The following is a 7,429-nucleotide window of genomic DNA, read 5'->3' as shown; positions in this document are numbered from 1 at the left end:
GCTAATGACTTCACGTTATTTTACTTTCTTATAACTTAATATTATATTTTTATGATATATCAAAAACTAAATAACTAAATACTATTTTTCAATTTATCATTTATGTAAAATACAAATAAAGTATGAGTGATCTTTACGACTTAAGAGTTACGCTTTTGACTTCTCAATTTTCACTCTCATTTTCACGCAAAAGGGTTAGGGTTCCTGACTTCCCTCCTCGCGGTTCCATTTTTCAATATCATATGTTGAAGCCTAGCCCGTACTCGTTACCAAAAACGACGATCATCTCCGGCCTACGCCACTCCAGTATCCATTCTCCATTCTCGAGGTATGAAATTTCAATTAGTTGATTTCATGTTGCTTTATCATCTCGATTCCCAAACAGTAACTATAATATATGATTAGTTCTATACGTATATTATTTAGTATTTCTAATCAAACCTCCAAAATTTTGTTGCAAATCAGTATCCAAGTATGTTGTATTTCTCTTGTTTACTCTTGACGGTATAATCTTTAGTTGATCAAAAAGTGACCAGATTAATGAAATTACAATATTCAATTCCCATTTAACAATTAACACAAAGATTGCAAGTGACCTAATTTGATTTCCATTTTACACAAACGTTGCCAAACTCCCATAACTTTTAAGTTGTGCATTTTTTTTGCTTAATCAGTTTTGTTTTTGACAGATCTTATGGATGATGGTGTGATTTTAAATCCATCAAGTCCAATGCAAGGGTTAGGTGAAACCGGTGCCCGTATTCATGGTGAGGAGCAGACAACCTCTCCAAATTTAAATACATTCACTCAAAATGCAAATGTGAGACAAGAACATCCAGAAACCGGTGAAGATGAAGTGCAGTTGAAGCGGAAGCAGCAAAAAATATCAGAAGTATGGAATGATTTTGTTGTGGTTACCCTGAAAGATGTTACGCAAAAACTCGAATGTATGCACTTTAAAACAAGATTATCTAAGGTTGGATCAGGTCCTACATCCACAATGGCTAGACACCTAAGAAGCTGCTTACCTCATAAAGAACATGAAAAAAACCAAAAATCGTTAAATTTTCCGCCATGTGACGCTAATGTGGATTCAGAATTTGGTAAGCCTCCAATATTAATAGGTCCAAATGCAAAATATGATGCTAACAAGATGAGGGAAGCCATAGCTAATTGGTTACTGTGTACTGAGCAATCTTTTAAAACCGTGGAAGATGACATGTATGTGAAGATGATGAAGACTGCCAATCCATTGTTTGAAAAAATATGCAGAGTTACAGCTACATCAGACTGTTTTAAAGTATATGAGCACGAGAAGAAGAAGTTGAAAGCCCTTACAAAAGCTGCCTAGAAAATATGTTTAACAACTGATTGTTGGAAATCCTCGCATCAAAAAATTGAGTATATGGTTATTACTGGACGCTTCATTGATCAAAATTGGAGGTTTAACGACTTTATCAAATTTAGTATTTACTTTTTCATTTTTAATTTTATATCTCAACCTTTTCTTACAGATTACAGAAACGCGTATTGAGTTTCGTGCATGTTCCTCCTCCTCGTACCGGTTTTGATATTGCTGAATGTATTTACAAATGTTTGAAAGAGTGGGAAATTGAAGATAAAATATTCACCATATCAGTAGACAATGCAGCTTATAATGACAGAGCGGTAAAAAGATTGAAAGAAATTTTTTCGACGGTAAGAAAACTTTCTTGTGGTGGTAAATTGTTTCATATAAGGTGTTGTGCACACATATTGAATCTTCTTGTGAAAGATGGTCTTACAAAAATTGAGTGTGTTATCGAGGACGTTCGTGAGGGTATAAAGTATATTAATCATTTAGAGGGTAGACGTCAAACATTTTCAAATGTTGCGCATCAGCTACAAATACGTGATTGAAAATTATTTCTTGACGTGCCAACACGATGGAATTCAACCTATGATATGTTATCTTCTGCTTTAAAGTTTAAGGATGCTTTTCCAGGGTGTACATTACATGATTATAATTTTTAATATTTTCTTCTAAATACTTGTCCATATTCACTAATACTTTGTGCTTTTTCAGATATGCAGAGTATGAACCTCATTTCAATCATTTGCCAAGAAAAGAAGATTGAGAAAATGTGGAAAGTGTATGTGACCTTTTGAAAGTTTTTAAGGTGTGTACGAACATCATCTCATGCAGTAACTACCCGACTGCTAATTTATATCTTATTGAAGTGTTCAGAGTGAAGCAAACTTTGGATAAAGGTGCGTTGTCCGAGAATGATTTTATCCGTGATATGGTGAAAAAGATGAAGGAAAAATTTGATAAGTATTGGGGTGAGTGTCATCTTGTTATGGCGATAGCTTCTGTTTTAGATCCACATTTCAAGATGAAGTTAGTTGAATTTAGTTTTCCAACAATATATCAAAATCCTTATGAGAACATTACAGAAGTAAAGAATGCGCTTTATGAAATGTATACAGAGTATGTAGTGATACATGATACATTAGTTAGGGAAGTTGCAACCCATAGAAGTGAATGTGGACGAAACATCATTTCAGGATCAAATGAATGTACATCACTTGGATCGGGATGGGAGGCATTTGGAGAGTTTATAAAGAATGTAGATTTAGAGAGACCAAAAAAGTCAGAATTAGATATGTATTTAGAAGGTTTTTATAGGGAGCAAGTTCAAGGGGGAATGCAATCATTTAATGCATTGGAGTGGTGGAATGTGCACAGATTAAAGTATCCTATTTTGTCCATGATGGCTAGAGATGTACTTGCAATTCCAATTTCTACTGTTGCATCTAAGGCAACTTTTAGTGTTGGGGTAGAGTTATTGATCCCTATCGAGCTTCATTGGCACTAGATACAGTACAAATGTTGATTTGTGGAGGAGATTGGATTAGGCATCTACATGGAGTCAAGAAAAAGTTGAAGGTGTATTTCAAAAACCTAAAGCAAATAATAATTGCTATTTTATTATTATAAAATATTAATCGTTAGTTATCTCTTTATTTTGTTTTTCTTTTTTTATAGAAGGAGGAATCTCCTACTGAGGTTTTACTACCTGTTGCTACAACAAACTAATCGACGGTATAATTTGACTTTCTTTACTATTAATCTGAACCTTTTTTGTTGCAAAGATTTGGAATTTTTTGCATTTAACCTGGAATTTATGCTTCTTTACTAAGGGCAAAGGGATAAGCTTGTAGAAACTGTGGATTGTGTAATGTGATGCTTTTTGTATAAAGGTTGGCATTATTTTCTCTAAACATGTTTTCTTCTTTTTCAATAAAATTCTGAAAATGTTGAGTTGAAATGAATTTTTTACAGTTTACATATGTCTTAATGTGGAGTGAAGTTACATCCGTTGCATCAAGGAAGAATTATGTTTTTGAAAGACTTGATCTTGTGCTTTAAATCTTATTTTGCAAGAATTGTGTTTTTGAAAGACTTGATCTTGTGCTTTAAGTCTTATTTTGCAGTATCTAGTCACTTGGTAGTTATTAATTTGAAGTTTAAGTATTTTTTTGTAATATGGAGTTATTTTACATATTTGGTACTGTGTGCTTGGTTAAATCTATAAGTTTATTTAGTATTTTTTTGCTAGAATGTATAATAAACGAGCTTTTCAATGAGCTCAAGAAGCTTAAACGAGCTTTGCTTGGACAAATTGAAAAGCCGAGCTCGAGCCAAGCTTAGGCTCGTTTAGGCTCGTGTGCCAAACGAGTCGATCCCGAGCCGAGCTCGGGCCTGTTAAATCCTAACGATCCGATCTCGATCTTTAAATATTAAGCTCGAAACGAGCCGAGCTCGAGCTCTGTTAGGTCCAGTTAAGTGTTGCGTCTTTCGGCTCGTTAGCTAGTCTAAGTTTTGTCTCTGGTATGGGCCTGTCCATCCGTGAGTTTTGTTTAGGCTTTATTATATATAAATGCTTGCATGCATTCTTAACGTAAGATTCATAGAGATTTGATAGCGTACAAGTTCTTATCTTTTGTAACCCTAGAATCCTCTACAGCGGAAGTTCTTCATCGAGCTCTGCTGAGGATTGAGTTAATCAAATCATTCGACACATTCAGATCCATACTTGTGTTTTTTACATTATTGTTTCTATTTTATTAATTTACCTGTTACAAAGATCTAATCGATCAAAGAGTTTTCGAACTCATCATTTGGTATCAGAGCAGGAGGCTGTGTAATTCATACACATATCTTTTGTGAAAGAAGCGATTAGGGTTATTCCGTATTAACTAATATTTATTGAGCCGTGACTCCATAATTGACGTATCTCTTTATTTATTCGTTTGCCCCAATATTACATATTACAAGTCTGATATTTCAAACAGGTTAAACGATCAAGCATGGACGATTCAAAATCTAATCCTATCAACATCTCAAACAGCATTGGATCAACGACGAAGATTCCTATTCTATACACCCAGGATTACGAAGTTTGGGCTCATCATTTTGAAGACTATGTCATCGGATCTGAAGATAATGGGTATCTTATTTGGGAAGCCATTGTGTCTGGACCATTTGCTCACTCAGGAACATCCAAGATCATTAAAACTCAGAAAGAATATAATGATCTGTTAAAAGATGTTAAAGACGTTGCTCAAGACGAAAAGGAGAAGTTTCAGTGCAACATCAAAGCATTGAGACTGATCCGATTCGCTCTTCAATCTGACACGTTTAGGTTGGTGAGTTCATGCAGTACCGCTAAAGAAATATGGGATAGGTTGCGAGAGCTGTATTCCACAGATGAAGATTTAGAGCATTCTATTCAGACCTTGCTTTTGCCTGAGTTTGGTGAATTTAAGTAGAATTCTGATGAAACTGTCGCTTAGACGTTTGATCGCTTCAATCATCTTCTTAGCAAGATGATCAAACATGATATAGAAAGGAAGTTGATTGAACAGAAGGTCACCTTATTGAATGGCCTAAGATCTGAATGGAGAGCTGTCGTGTCTACAGTTAAAGCTCATGAGCAATTCAAGTCATATTCATTGGCAAAGCTGGTGGGAATTCTGAAATCCCAAGAAAAGATTGTCATGCAAGAAAAGAATGTGGTCTCAAGTTTGGGGTCCTTGGCCCTCCTATCAAAAGGCAAGAATGCAGTGGAAGACGAAGATCTGAACCTACAGGACTATGATCTTACGTCAGAAGATTATGCTATGATGGTATCCAATCCCAAGAGGTTCATCAAGAAGAGGTTTCCTACCAATAAAAACAGAAATTGGTAGGGGAGCTATAGTTCTGAAAAGGTAAGGGAGGAGCCGAAGACAGAGGAACCAAAGAAAGAGGCGAAAGTTGAAGGAGATTCTGGCGTTATCTGCTATTACTGTGGAGGAAAGAACCATTATGCTAAAGATTGTGTTCTGAAGAAAATGGCAGAGAAAGATGAGGAAAAAGATGAAGAGGCTGTCTTGATGAAAAAGCTGGAAGAGATCAAGAGGAAGAAAGTTGCTACTAACCCTTCTATGAATGCTCTTATTGTACAGGGTTCGGCAGAGGATGACGAGTTCGGTGGCGTGCAGGTATGCTCAACCGACTCAGAGGATGATGAAGTGAGAAAGCCTTCACATGGAAAGACAAATGTTGCAAGAGGTGACGAAAGTAGTGGAAAGTGTTTTGTGGTGACTGATGTATCTCACATAAGGGGATACAATACTGATGGTGGAAACAAGGACACCAAGGAGCGAGAGGACTTATGCTTCACAGCAAAACCTCTCAGTGTGCAGATCAATGAGCTTGATGAATTGATCAAGAAGGTACAATTTCTCTTTATTTCATTCAAAGTCCCACAGAAATCATATGAAAAGGAATTAAATAGCTTAAATTCAAGAATCTCAAATCTAGATAGTTGTTTAACTCAAACACGGGTCACCAATTCTAACCTAACTGACTAAATAAGCAGGGTGTCTTCCAAGAGTGAGGAGCGAAGGATGTGGATAGAGCAAAAAGAGTCGGAGCTGATAAAGTCTAAGGATGAAAACATTTATTTACAAAGAGAAAATTTAAAACTTTTAAAACAGAGAAATGTTTTTTGTTTGATTGCTAAACGACTTTATGCTAACATCACTCAACTACATCTGAATTGTGAAATAGGGTAGAAAATTCATCGTATGATTTTGCCCTTCCCTGAGTTGAAGGAGGATGAAATCGATGCTGAAGCATATAACTGCGAAAGTGTTGTATCGTCTGGTGATGTGAATCCCACTTACATGTATGGTCTGGACAAAATAGAATCTTTCATAAAGTCCAAAGACCATAAGGACATGCTGAAAAATCTTTCGGATGAAAACGATAAACTGAAACTAAGGACCGAAACCATACAAAAATTCGACTCATTGAGTGCTAATTTAAGTTCAGAAAATAAAATTGATGTGGAAAACGCATCTGAACTTAATGAGGACGATGATATGAGTGAAATTTCTGTAGAGGATGTAGTCGACTGTTCTGAGTTTGTCAAGAGCGAACCCGAAAACCACAAAAATCTTATTTCTGAAAATTCTGTGGAGTTCGCTCGTTTGTCCCAAAATAAGTCCCCGATTCTTGAAGAAAAGGCTGTTGTGTACCAAAAGGTGAGAACAACACCAAATCAGGTGTATAAGATCACAGGAGTTACCGAGCATCAAACAGTCGAACTCACTGCCATAGTGAACGAAGATAACATAGATGGCTGTGATGAGTTATTTTGGTCTGCTCCTATAGATAATGCCGATGAAACAGTTGGTTTGTCAGAGCGAACGTCTTGGAAAACAAAAGGAAGATATGTACCAGAGCCGCTGAACAAGCCTGACAACTTTGACGTGCCAAGCACAAGTGGTACAAAAGAAATACCTGTAGAAGAAGTCACTTCCACAAGCGAAACATCATCTGTGAAAAGTGAACTGGCTGACAAGAAGCTGAAACAAAAGGCCAACATCCACAGACATCCGAAACAAGTGAAAGATCAAAAGCAGCAAAGAAACCTAAGATACAAAAAGAATCTCTCTGAGTGAAAGCAGTTTTGGCGCTCTCAAAAAAATCATTTCTCTTATCATGATAAAAATTCAAAGTCAGAGAAAAAGACTTTCGGGCCACATGAGGAACATAGCCGAAAGGACAGGTTCGGTTCAGAGAGCAATAGCAACCGAAAGGACAGGTTCAGTTCAAACAGCAACCGAAAGGACAGGTTCGGTCCCGAAAGCAATAGCTACTGAACGTCCAGGTTCGGTCCCTTCAATGACCAAAAACAAAAGGGTCATATCGAACCGCAAGTCAGAAGAAATTCCCATTCTAATTCTTCTAGTTCTCAATTCTCTTCTAAACCCAATTATGTCCGTGCACAAAATTCTAAATCATCAATGAACCTGAAAGGAAAATCGAAGATTTCCTCTATCCAGGAAGACCGAAAGCAGTCTAAAGCCCAAACACCAAAACCTGAAACCAAAC

At 36.5% G+C, this 7,429-nt stretch overlaps 1 long non-coding RNA gene across 1 annotated transcript; it reads left to right on the top strand.

The window, feature by feature from the left end:
- The first annotated feature begins 206 nt into the window (after nt 1-206).
- Nucleotides 207-3,237, top strand: LOC145050768 (uncharacterized). The gene is made up of 4 exons (XR_013683434.1): nt 207-328; nt 690-1,698; nt 2,066-2,929; nt 3,029-3,237. It is a non-coding gene; the product is annotated as an uncharacterized LOC145050768 (long non-coding RNA).
- The last annotated feature ends 4,192 nt before the right edge of the window (nt 3,238-7,429 follow it).

Source organism: Lactuca serriola, chromosome 5 (genome assembly GCF_051521515.1).
Source record: "Lactuca serriola cultivar US96UC23 chromosome 5, Lser_US96UC23_V15, whole genome shotgun sequence".
NCBI lineage: Eukaryota > Viridiplantae > Streptophyta > Magnoliopsida > Asterales > Asteraceae > Lactuca > Lactuca serriola.
Note: the sequence above shows the minus strand (reverse complement) of the source record. Positions and strands in the feature narration are given on the sequence as shown.